This window comes from Mobula birostris, chromosome 15 (genome assembly GCF_030028105.1).
Source record: "Mobula birostris isolate sMobBir1 chromosome 15, sMobBir1.hap1, whole genome shotgun sequence".
Classification (NCBI taxonomy): Eukaryota; Metazoa; Chordata; class Chondrichthyes; order Myliobatiformes; family Myliobatidae; genus Mobula; species Mobula birostris.
Window position 1 is genome coordinate 45578855 of NC_092384.1, and position 13621 is coordinate 45592475.

The window sequence follows — 13621 nt, forward strand, 5'->3', positions numbered from 1 at the left end:
AAAAAAGGTTGGGGACTCCTGGTCTATTGTCTATTGTCTATTGTCAGACAGCATCTATAGAAATGAATAAACAATTGACATTTTTGGTCGAGACCCTTCATCGGGACTGGAAAGGAAGGGGGAAGACACCAGAATAAAAAGGTGGGGAGAGAGAAAGGAGGACAAGCTAGAAGATGATAGATGAAGCCAGGTGGGTGGGAAATGTAAAGGGCTGGAAACGATGGAATCTGATGGGAGAGGAGAGTGAACCATGGGAGAAAAGGAAGAAGAAGGAGAACCAGGGGGCAGTGATAAGCAAGTGAGGAGAAGAGGTAAGAGGCCAGAGAGGGAAATAAACGAGAGATTGGGGATGGGAAAAGAAAAGAAGAAGAGAAAATACTTAAGAACATAAGAAATAGGAGCAGGAGTAGGCCATCCAGCCCATCGAGCTTGCCCTGCCATTCAATAAGATCATGGCTGATCTATCCGTAAACTCAGCTCCATCTACCTGCCTTTTCCCCATAACCCTTAATTCCCTTACTATGTAAAAACCTATCTAACTGTTTCTTAACTATATTTAGTGAGGAAGCCTCAAATGCCTCCCTGGGCAGAGAATTCAACAGATTCACCACTCCCTGGGAAAAACAGTTTCTCCTCATCTCTGTCCTAAATCTTCTCCCCTGAATCTTGAGGCAATGTCCCCTAGTTCTAGTCTCACCTACCAATGGAAACAACTTTCCTACTTCTATCTTATCTATCCCTTTCAAAATTTTGTAAGTTTCTATAAGATCCCCTCTCATTTTTCTGAACTCCAGGGAGTATAGTCCCAGGCGACTCAATCTCTCCTCATAGGTTAAACCCTTCATCCCTGGAATCAACCTAGTGAACCTCCTCTGCACTGCCTCCAAAGCCAGCATATCCTGGAGACCAGAACTGCACACAGTGCTCCAGGTGCGGCCTCACCAGTACCCTGTATAGTTGCAGTATGACCTCCCTGTTCTTGAATTCAATCCCTCTAGCAATAAAAACCAACATTCCACTTGCCTTCTTAATAACCTGTTGTATCTGCAAGGCAACTTTTTGCGATTCATGAACAAGCATTCCCAAGTCCCTCTGCACAACAGCAATGCTGCAATCTTTCACCATTTAAATAATAATCTGCTTTTCTATTATTCCTTCCAAAATGGATGATCTCGCATTTACCAATGTTGTATTCCATCTGCCAGACCTTGGCCCACTCACTTAACCTATCTATACCCCTCTGCAGACTCTCCACATCCTCTGTAAGGTTTGCTTTTCCACTCAGTCTAGTATCATCAGGAAATCTTGTTATGCTACACTCAGTCCCCTCTTCCAAATCATCAAAGTAAATGGTAAGACCACCGATGCCTGTGGCATCCCACTCACCACTGACTGCCAACTGGAGAAACACCCATTTATACCAACTCTCTGCCTTCTATTGGTTAACAAATCCACTATCCATGCCAATACACTTCCTCTGACTCCATGCATCTGTATCTTATTTATAAGTCTCTTGTACGGCACCCTATCGAACGCCTTCTGGAAATCCAAGTATACAACATCCACCTGTTCCCCTCTATCTACTGCACTCATTATGTCCTCAAAGAACTCCAGTAAGTTTGTCAAACAGGACCTGCCCTTTCTGAATCCATGCTGCATCTGTCTAATGGAACCACTCCTTTCTAAATGTTTTGCTATTTCTTCCTTAACGACAGTTTCAGGTATTTTCCTGACTACAGATGTTAAGCCTATAGTTGCCCGTCTTTTGCCTACATCCTTTTTTAAAAAGTGGCGTGACATTTGCTGTCTTCCAATCCACTGGTACCTGCCCAGAGTCTAGAGAGTTTTGATAAATGATTACCAATGCACCTACTATAACCTCTGCCAATTCCTTCTGCACCCTGGGATGCATCCCATCAGGACCAGGGGATGCTTATCTACCTTCAGGCCCTCCAGTTTTCTCATCACTATCTCTTTAGTGACAGTGATTTTCCTGAGGCCCTCACCTCCCATTTCGTCCATAACATGCTTCTTTGGCATATTAGACATGTCCTCCACCGTGAAGACCGATATAAAATAGCCATTCAATGCTTCAGCCATTTCCTTATCACCCAATATCAATTTCCCTTTATCATCTTCCAAAGTACCTACGTTGACTTAGGCACCCTCTTCCGCTTTATATATTTATTAAAACTTTTGCTACCTGTTTTCATATTTTGTGCTAATTTACTTGCATACTCTATCTTCCCTTCCCTTATTTCTTGCTTTGTTGTTCTCTGTTGCTTTTTAAAGTTTTCCCAATCCTCCCGTCTCCCACTACTCTTTGCAACTTTGTACACATGAGCCTTTAATTTGATACTATCTTTTATTTCCTTAGTTATCCAAGGCTGGCTCTCCCTACACTTACTGTTCTTACTTTTGACTGGAATATACTTCTATTGAGCACTGTGAAAAATCTCTTTGAAAGTATTCCACTGTTCCTCAACTGTCCTACCAAATAGCCTGTGCTCCCAATCCACATTAACCAAATCCTCCCTCATCCCGTTGTAGTCTTCCTTGTTCAAGCATAATACTGGAAGGAGAAATCAATATTTATACCTTCAGATTAGAGGCTACCCAGAAGGAATATGAGGTGTTGCTCCTACCGCTTCATGATGGCAAAAGAGGAGCCCATGGACTGACATGTTGGAACGGGAATGGGGGTAGGAACAAAATGATTGGCCACCAGAAAATTCCACTTTTGGCAGATGGAGTGGAAGTGCTCAATAAAGTGACAAGGCAAATTCAGAAATCAGACATTCAAAAGGAATTGGGAGTCCTTGTGCAGGAATCCCTAAAGGTTAACTTGCAGGTTGAGCCAATATAAGGAAGGCAAATGCAATGTTAGCATTCATTTCGAGAAGACTAGAATATAAAAGCAAGGATGTATTGCTGAGGCTTTATAAGGCGTTGGTCAGACTGCATTTAGAGTATCGAGAGCAGTTTTGGGCCTCTTGTCTAAGAAAGAATGTGCTGGCATTGGAGAGGTCCAGAGGAGGTTTATGGAGGTTTGGGGAATGAAAGGGTTAACCTATGAGGAATATTTGATGGCTCTGGCCCTGAACTTGCTGATGTTTAAAAGATTGAAGGGGGATCTCATTGAAACCTTTTGAACCTTTAAAAGCCCAGACAGAGTGAACGTGAAAAGGATGTTTCCAATAGTAGGAGGTCTAGGGTCAGAGGCCACAGCCTCAGAACACAAGGATGTCCCTTTAGAACAGTGATGAAGAGGAATTTCTTTAGGTGGGTATGAGTTGAACAACCAAAGATGAGGTTTTATGGTTTGTACTTTTCCAATTTCTAACATACTTATTCACTTCCAAAACATCTGGTGAAGTGGAGAGTTTGGCATTTTGAGTAAACTACCAGCTTTGTGTCAAGTTATAAATTCTGTAATTGGTAAGGGTAGTACTGACAATGCAACCTTTGGCATCATATATAATGACTAATAATCAAATCTCCTTGTTGCACCTTCACTATTCCCAGTATTGCTTTCATACAATAAAAAGCAAATTCTTTAAACCCATTTTTGCCCAAAATGTTCTTTCTCTGTGTCATCTACAAATATCAGTTTCTGACCTAAAGGGGTGAAAACACCAAACTTTGGCCCAGTGAATGTAATAGGATGCTTAAATACTCTAAATTTAAAATCCCATTTTGTGTTTCCAGTACTTTATTGCATAATGTGATAATAATAGAACATAGAACTGGAGGCCTCTAGCATTCAATCTGTCATAACCAAACTCTAAAAACAATTTACCCCGCTGTCACAATTCCTCAATTTTGCTGGGTTTACAGAATTAACAGACTGGGAACAGGATTACCACAAGGAAGGAAGAGGACAATGCTTCCCCATGGAATTGTTATTTGAGCTAATGATATGCAGGGACGGGGGGGAGAGGTGTATGGTCAGCTGAATACTTGCAGGAAGAGAGAATCTATAGCATGTTTGCAAAGAAAAAAAACATTCATAAACAATCTATTTAAAATCATTATAATCCCTCAACAGTACCAGTGAGCAAAAGGGCTGAACCTCAGAAAATCCCAAGAGGCACTAATCAAACTTGCCTCCCTGTAAATGGTGAATTAACTAAACCCTAGGGAACCCTTGCTTTGGAGACACGATGCAAATCCCTGTATGATTCAAAATCAACCCATAATAATATTCTAATTAAGTAATTGACCGTACTAATTACTAAGACAACCACCCCAATAGTCATATGCCTTCCAGTAAGCAGATTATTCAAAAACTGCTAGGGGAGGGTAACAGCTTAAGGGCAGCTTGCAATTATTTTTCAAACTTCTCTGGTTTTTACGCCCCAACTGTCCCAAAATCACATGCTCCTGGGGTTGAAATTATTGTTATTGATTCCATGTATTTGCTTTTACATAAAAAGCAAAGGATTCCCCTTGTCTTTCGACAGAATGTGTTCATCATACACCCCATTTAAATCTGTATCATTTTGTTACATTGTTTCTCTTCATTTATCCTACTAATATAAATCAATTCACATGATAAATGTCAACAAATTGTCGATAATCCATCTAAAATTTAACAAACTTGTTTTGAAAATAATCAAAACCTTTCTCAGATTGGAAGTTTCATCTACAGCTTTATTACAATGTCAAAACATTGCTAATCTACAGATCAGCTGATTATTTTTAATTTTCTCTAATGCAGTAACAGTATGACCATAGTCCTGCCTTTTAGAGATTTACCCCCTTCTTCAAACTGAGGACACTATACATTATGATACTTAGCAGTACTGCCATGCTAAACAGTATAGATTCAGAACTGATCAAGCATTTCAAAACTGGGCATCTCTAAGTGCTCTAGGCCATTAGCAACAACAAAATTGTATTTTAACATAATCTGTAAATTCGCAGCACAACTCTTGCTCCAACAAAACCACAAGGCAAGTCAATCAATTCTCCTCCAACAGAAATTATAGCCCTCATGATTTTATATAACTGGGTTGCCAAACCAGCAGAAATGGACCACGTGTTGGAGTCTGGTTTAACAGAAACTAATAAAGTTTTATTAAAGAAATAAGTAACACAGTACTCTAATCGTAAGGATATAAATGCAACAGGTTAGCAATGATAAAACACACATGTACACAGAACTAGGGTAATAGGAATCAACCAAGCTCTGTCGCAGTCTAAGGGTAAAATGATCGGTCTCAAGTGACGCAGAGTTCAGTTCAGCTTAGTACAGTTCGCAGTAATCGCTGTTGTGCCATTGGAGACAGAGAGAGAGAATGCAAATTTTGATTCAAATAGACCTTTGATGTTCCTCGCAGTTAGCTTTCGGGCGAACCCTTTTATGTCTTCTGTGGTCACCAACTGTGACACCTCCGTTCCGGATACGACCATTCTTCTGCGGTGAACCCGGCACCCAGACAAGGGTGGACAGACACACCAGGTTCCCGCCGATCGTCCCTTTTCACCCTGTCAGTCTATGGTCGGTTCCCTCGAACCAGACCTCCAACTCCCACCAACTTCTGGGAGCACACCGCTCTTCCAGGGTCTCGTTATCTCGTGATCTCGTGGTGTGTCGTGCCTTAGCGAACCTGTTCTTTTTACCCTCCTGCTGGGGTATCGCCTGTCCATCAAACTTCAAACAGTTCAGGTTCAAAGCAAACAGTCTGTCAATATCTGAATTTGTGTTTTTTTCTCGTTAATCTCTCTCTTCTCCCTTATTAGCATTTTGAATGTTTCTCCATTGTCTCCCTTATCTCTCTCTCATTGGCATCAGTCTTCTGGTAACTTGGTTTGTCGTCACAATACCTTAACTATATTTCCTCTTAACCTCCTCCACTCAGGGAAAATCTACCTGGCTTCCCCAGTTTCTCCCCATAAATACAACTGCCCTCTCCAGTTTCCCTTCACTTCTTTCCTACAGTGTGGTGACCAGAAGTGCATGCAGTACCTCAGCTCAGGTCTGACCAATACTGTATAAGTTGGAACATAACCTCCCTGATTGTGTATTCATTACGCGAATTAATATAGGCCAGCATCACAGTGCCACCTTCATTCATATACAAATTATTCACGGATCTTACAAGCAGCAAGGCTTCCAGCACTGACCCTTGTGCAATGCCACTAATCACAGCATCCAATCAATAAAACAAGTCTCTACCACCATCCTTTGCCTCCTCTTATCAAGCCAATTTGGCCTGGATCGCTGGGCCTTAACCTTTTAGACCTGTTAGATGGCAAGCGTGAAGAAATTTTTAAAATAGTAATACCAGACATACAGTGCAGAAGGTAATACTGCAGCCTCATAGCTCCAACCACCTAGGTTTGAAGCTAGTCTTTGATACAGTCAATTTGCACATTCTCCCTGTGAATGCTGGGGCTCCCCTAGTCTTCTGATTTCTTTCCACATTCCTGTCATGTTGGATATCAAGTTAGTTGGCTACAGCAGATTTCCCCCACTGTAGGTGAGTGTTAGAACAATCATGGTGGGGTTGCTGGGCATATGAAAAAATAAATCACTGGAAAGGGACAAATGGGATTGCTCTCAGAGCTAGCTTATGCTCAATAGGCCAAAAACCACCTTTCTAAAGAAGAAAAAAAATATACCATATGGCAACAAAGAGTGTTAATGCATTATGCTGACTCAATATTTTTAAAAGGTTGGCTGTTCATGAGCCATTATATGCTTGCATGTGTTCTAACCTTTATTTTTTTCTCTAATATATTTTAAATGTTAACAATGGTCCATGTTGATGGATATTGCTTTCCTGCAACAGCGTTCAACGTAGATGTGCTCAATGGAGGGGAGGGCTTTACCCACGATGGACTGGGCTGTATCCACTACCCTTTCCAAACAAGGGCATTGGTACTTCTATACCAGACAGTGATGCAACCAGTCAATATACTCTCCACCATACACCTATAGAAGTTTGTCAAAGTATTAGATGTCATGCCAAATCTTTGCAAACTTCTAAGCTAACGAAGTAGATGCACTGGTATGCTTTCTTTCTTCATAATTGCACTTATGTGCTGGGCCCAGGACAGGTCCTCTAAAATGATAACACCAAGGAATTTAAAGTTGTTGACCCTCTCCACCTTTGATCCTCCAATGAGGACTGACTGAAGGACCTCCGGTTTCCTCCTCCTGTAGTCAATAACTAGCTCCTACCACCACCCTGCACCCAAGTCATGATCTCTTCTCTGCTGCCCAGTGGGGATAATTTCATTCAACTTCACACACCTCATCACTGAACTGTTCCCACAATCTGTGGACTCATTTCCAAGGACTCTTCATCTCATGTTTTTGATACTTCCTGTTTATTTATTTATTATTATAATCAATTTTTTTCTCTTTTGTATTTGCAGCTTATTGCCTTTTGCACATTTGTTGTTTGTGCACCCTGTAAGGTATGGTCTTTTAGTGACTCTGTTCTGGTTCTTATATTTACTGAGTATGACCATAAGAAAACAAATCAGAGGATTGTATATGGTGACATATACATGTACTTTGATAATAAACTCACTCTAAACTTTGAACTTTAATTGTCCTTTTAAATTCCTGGTCAGTTATCTCGCCAGCCAGTTAAAAGACATCACCGTTACTCAATCTCTTATGACTGATGCTTAATATTAATCATGTCAGAAAAGAAGAAGACAAGTCAGTGATCTATAAGGTGTGGTTTCTTCAATGACAGAAGCAAGCTTTGTTACTTCACAGCTAACCATGAAATCCAAGCCCTCATTCTTTCCTGAGGTCAATATATTTAAAAGAAACATACTGTAGTATCAGGTTCATTTCTGAAATGCATTTTAAGTTGTACAGAAGTGGAAAATTGGTTTCCACATTGGAAAAAAAATCTCAGAAATTTATAGCTGGAAGCCAATTCATTTATCCTAATTCTTTACTACAGCCCCACTGCATTGTTAACTTCCTGAAACCCTATTTCATATCCATGTCCATTTTCCTTGTTAAAGATGCTATGGACTTCTACCTCAAATATTCCCTTTGGCAAAGGATTCCAGTATCTAATAATTTCTATTTAATAAAATACTTCTCCTTTAGGTATGTGGTGTATTGTATCTCATCATTGATGCCTTAACTTTTCAAGCACGGTCTTCCTACTGGGAATGTTGGATTACAAAATTTACTTTATATAATTGGCCTGAATTATTTTGCAAAATGCTGTCAAACATAGAATTCTGGGCCATTCTGAAAAGTATTTATTGAAGACATTTCAACTGCAGTCCAATTCCTCATGAAATACAGCAGTGTAGCACCTAATTGCTGCAGATCCCCAGCAATTACACATGGTAGTCTCTCTATTGAATGTGTTGTAAGTTAGACCTGGCATAGAATCAGCAATTCTTTAATTTCTGTGGGGAATTCTGGCTGTGAGAAAGATTGGTAAATGTTAGATGATTTACATTTACTTGAATGAATTGAGTTTACTTAAATCTATACAATGATTTTAAGAATTTGTTTACTTGTTAATCACTGACATCATTAAATTTTAAGTTTTTAAGTTTGCGAATGTAGGAGACATTAATGAACATTGAAACTAGCAAAACCTGGAAGCATGATTAGTTGGTTTTCAAAGTCTTTTTAAACATTTTTTTGAAAATGGCTCATGACATAGGTTATGATACTAGAAGGTCCTCAGCTGGTTTGTGAAGGAAACTATCAGTCAAAGATCTGATGAAGGAAAGGATGGACTAAACAGACAAACGGGCAACAGACCAGGATGGTTACTGCCACTAGGAAATTCTCAGCCATTTCTGAATTGCCAAAATAATTCAAAGAATATCTTATTCTTCATCTTAAGCCCATCACCCCTTTTGAGGCATAGGCCACCAACCGCAGCTCACAGGAGTTCTCTGTCCTGGGCTAATTTTCAAGTTATCCCCAAGTGTAGCCCATTTTCGAAGATCCTTCCTCTCCCAAGGTTGAGATCTTTGGAGCTTCCACTGGTTTTTCAGTAGAACTAAGTTTTTACAGGATGGGGTTGCAAGCCTCATGCCCAACTCTCCTCCTTTCGCAGCTGGGCTTGGGACCATCCACGGAAGAGTTCAAAGAATATTCAAAAGATTCATAATGTTATCCATCATGTGGACTACAAAAGCTCAGAAAAATGTGAAAAAATAGGGTAAAATGAAGATACTGCCAACTTATAAAATATAAAATGCAAGGAACACAAAACTGTTAGAAATTAAGATATTTCATAAAAAGACAATGAGCTCGTTCATACTAACTCTCTCAAAATATGGATGTTTTCCTTTTTTTGTTTACTTCCAGCCTTTTCCATTTTTGGTTCAAGCACCAAAAGGTAAATGCTAGGTGACAACAAAAGAGACACTATAATGTATTTGAGATATGTGACACAAAATGAACATAACTTACGGAAGAGATCTGGTGACATTCCAGCTGATATCAAAACAATCTTGCCGAGAACAGAAATTTTATCAGTTCTCAAACCAACAGTAACAACTTTTCCCACGATACTGGCTGTTCGGTGAAATATCTTGTGGTCACTTTCACTAAGAAAGTGTTTCTTAATGGGGATAAAAATAAACATAATGAACTCTACATGAGCTCTTTCATACACATCTTTGTGTTCAGCTCTGAATAATAGACTATTTGTTTTAGGAAAAAATGTCGGGAAGAATACAGCATTATCTCCTACACTCCTGCAAACTGCAATTCTTTTATGAAATAAGAGCAAGGCAATTTAGTGTTCCAAGATATTTTATCCTTTATGTTGGATAGCATTATAGTTAAATAACATATTTCTATATGTTACTCACAATTGCATTGAGAACAACAAACACATAAGCTTCATTTCTTTTTACCAGAAATGTGTTTTACTGTTGCATTGTCGGGTACTGAAAACGACTGGACATGCTGACATTTGCAATCTGAAGAAAAAATCTCATGGATTTAATCAGAATAATTAATTATAGATAATACTGGAGTTTCTCAATTCCATTATTTATATATAATTTTTTCTAAGCGTAATGTGAGAAAACATATTGTCCACTGAACAAAAGCCTGAAGTTTGGATTTCACTGCCTCTAATCCCAAAAGATTTGGCATTTTAGATTTTGAGTCCTGTTCAATGTCTTCAGAATTGTGGCAACCCCTTCTATCATTCCAGCAGCAGTACACGTAACCACTTAAACTATAAATAACTACTTCACGTAGAAGTTAGTGAACATTTAGAAAATGTAATTTGACATCACAATAACCTGTACACTACCTTTTGCATTACATAATTCAATTCTTTTTCAGTAAAGTTTATGTATTGTAGAAAAGATAGCACTAATTAATGTGAAATGTAATTATTGTATGTCATGTTTTAGTGATTTAAAAATTAGATAGCAGGTTTGTGAGATGACAATTAAACCTTAATGTTATGGTGATGTTAAAGTTAACAGACTTGTTTCTGGGGCAATTGATAATTTCATCAGGGTAGCCTCTTTTGTGTATGGCTGACATCCATTAAGATATAATCCAGGTGAACATTTCTACTAAACATTCCTTACCTCGATGACAGACTGAAGGCTACAAAATACTGTGAAAGATTTTTTTTAGTTTATATACCTGTTTTGCCACTAGATGGAGACCGTGAACCAAACTGTCTGCAGACTGAGATTTTGATCAACACATACAAAATACTGGAGGAACTCAGTAGGTCAGGCGGCATCTATGGAAGTGAATAAACTTTCAGAGTTTCGGGCCGAGACCTTTCTTCAGAACTGGAAAGGAAGGGGTAAGATACCAGAATTAAAAGGTGGAGTGAGGGGAAGGAGGACCAGAAAGTGACAAATAAAGAGGGCTGCAGAGGCCACAGAGGGGGAGAAGTTAAAGAGTGTCTCACTGAACTCCCGGTGAAGAGGAGATTTAAACTTCTTCAGGGTAGGCATCCCTCGAAAAGACTTCGCAGTAGAGCAGCAAATCATCAATATAAGAGATTCTGCAGTTGCTAGAAATCCAGAGCAGCATTGAGATGTTGCTTCTTTTTACAGCAATTCCCCAATCCCAGTTCCTGTACTGTATAACTACTGTATGCTGTCAGAGTTCTAGTCATTGTACTTCAAGGGAATCACTCGGGTTGAGGGAAGGCAAGGACGGAGGGGTTTGGCCAGACTTCTCTCAATTAAATAGCATATTTGACTGCAGACTTCTTTTCTCCAAAGCATTGATTAACCGGCACAGGTCTGATGGCAGAGTTTTTAATGTATACAGCATTATTCCAGATGGTTACGTTTTTTAAACTCACGCTATCTTTCCTAAAAATTCAGACGATATCCTCAGTGAATATCTAGTGCTTATAATACGTAAGTTTTCTTTAAGTTCATTACTACAAAACGTTTGAGCACAGCCACTGGACAAAGCAGGCTAGGCTTGTCGTCAGTTTTGAAAGGCAATGCAATACTTCAGTAACCTTATTTCTACCCCTGCCATTAACTTATATCTTCCTCTCCTTTCTTTCCTATTTATCCTCAAGCCCCACTCCGAGTTCATAACTAGCAGATACACTTCCCAATTCCCACTAAAACGTGAGCAATCCAATTTTACTTTCTAACTTCGTCCTAATAAGGCCTTCTTTCCCAACTTAGCCCAGCAGTTATGAAATCTTCCTTGACTTTCCTTAAAACATCAACCTTGCACCCCTCCAATTTTCTACACTGTGCATTTCTCCTCTTATCACTGCACCTGTGGTGCCTTATCAATCATTCTGTCTCAGGGCAGATTATTGAATTTCCATCCTTAATTGCATGTGCTCTCAGCCCCTTTAATTCTTTAAAAATTTTCCCATTCACTACTTTCATTATACTAAAAGATTCCAAGCTTTCGGGTTAACGCCCTTAATCTCTGTTATTGGTTCCTAGCCCACTCTTTTCTCGCAGCTCTGCTTGTTTCTCTATATACTGTACGTGACTGTCTTTATGTTTAAAATGACGCAATGTGTCTGCATTTTAGTTGATGCAATTTATACATTATTCAAGAGACTATAACTTTATACATTCCAAAGCAATTATGCAAAAGGAAAAGGATGGGTCAGATAATAAGATTCTGGACTGGGGAAGGCCTTTTCAAGAACTCCAGACACAACTTCCATAAAGCTGTCAGGGATGCTAAAAGACAGTACCAGTCCAAAATCAAGTCCCAGACTAGCCATCAGTTGTGGCATTGCTGACAGCACAGCTGTCTTTGCCCCATGCTCTGATATCTATGATTATATGGTGAAGTACAGCTCCAATGCTATGTTTAAGTTTGCTGAAGATACCACTGTTGTTGGCCAAATAAAAGGTGGTGACAAATCAGCATTAAGGAGGGAGATTCAAAATCTGGTTGAATAGCCCAGACCATCACAGGCAATGCCCTTCCCACTACTGAGCATATTTACATGGAGCACTTTGACAAAAAAGCGGCATCCATCAGCAAGGACCCCCATCATCCAGGCCATGTTCTCTTGTCTCTACTGCCATCACACAGGAAGTAGAAGAAAATTTTAGATCCCATACCACCAGGCTCAGGAACAGTGATTACCCTACAACCATCAGCCTCCTGAACCGGCATGGATAACTTCACTCATCACAACTCTGAACTACCTCCACAACTTGCAGATTCATTTTCAAGGATGCTACATTTCATGCTCTCAGGTTTTTTTATCTACACAGTCTTCTTTTGTACATTGTTTATGTATATGCATATGTATATTATACAGTATAGTTTTTCATAATATTTATTTTTCTATAAATGCCTGCAAGAAAATAATCTCAATGACAACATTATTCATGCTCTGATAACAAACTTACTTTGACTTTGACAAGAGCACATCTTATTCTGATGATCTCTCAGTTTATCTCCTTATCTGCTCATCATCTTCCTCTAGTGCTGCTCCTCATTTTCTTTCTTCCATGGGCTTCGGTCCTCTCCTATCATATACCCTGCTCCAGCCCTGTATCTCTTTCACCAATCAAATTCCCAGCTCTTAACTTCACCCCTCCCCTGCCAAGTTTCACCTATCACCTTGTGTTTCTTCCTCCCCTAACCGCTACCTTCCTACTCTGACTTTTTTTTCTCCAGTCCTGACGAAGGGTCTGGGCCCAAAACATCAACTGTCCTCTTTTCCATAAATGCTGCCTAGCCTGCTGAGTTCCTCCGGCATTTTGTGTGTGTTGCTTAACACATTTCATGCACATTTTGAACAAAACAGAACTGATATGTCACCACACCTCCTGACAGCCTTCCAGTTACTGAACCCATTGTTACCGTTGCGGACTTAAGATCGGTTCTCTGAGACAGAACCTACAGAAAGCATCTAGCCCGAAAGGTACCCTGGCAGATCAGCCTGTGGGAGTATCTGCAGACATTTTTTAATCTCTTCCTGCTTCAACCCTTCTGCTTTAAGACCACCATTATCCCAATATCTAAGGAAGATAATGTGCCTTAACAACTACTGCCCAGTGGCTCTGACACTTACCATCATGAAGTGCTTCGAGAGGCTGATCATAATATGCAGCAACTGCAGCCTTTCCCACAACCTTGACCCACTGCAATTCATCTGCCATTGAAACAGGTCAGAGGCAGATGCCA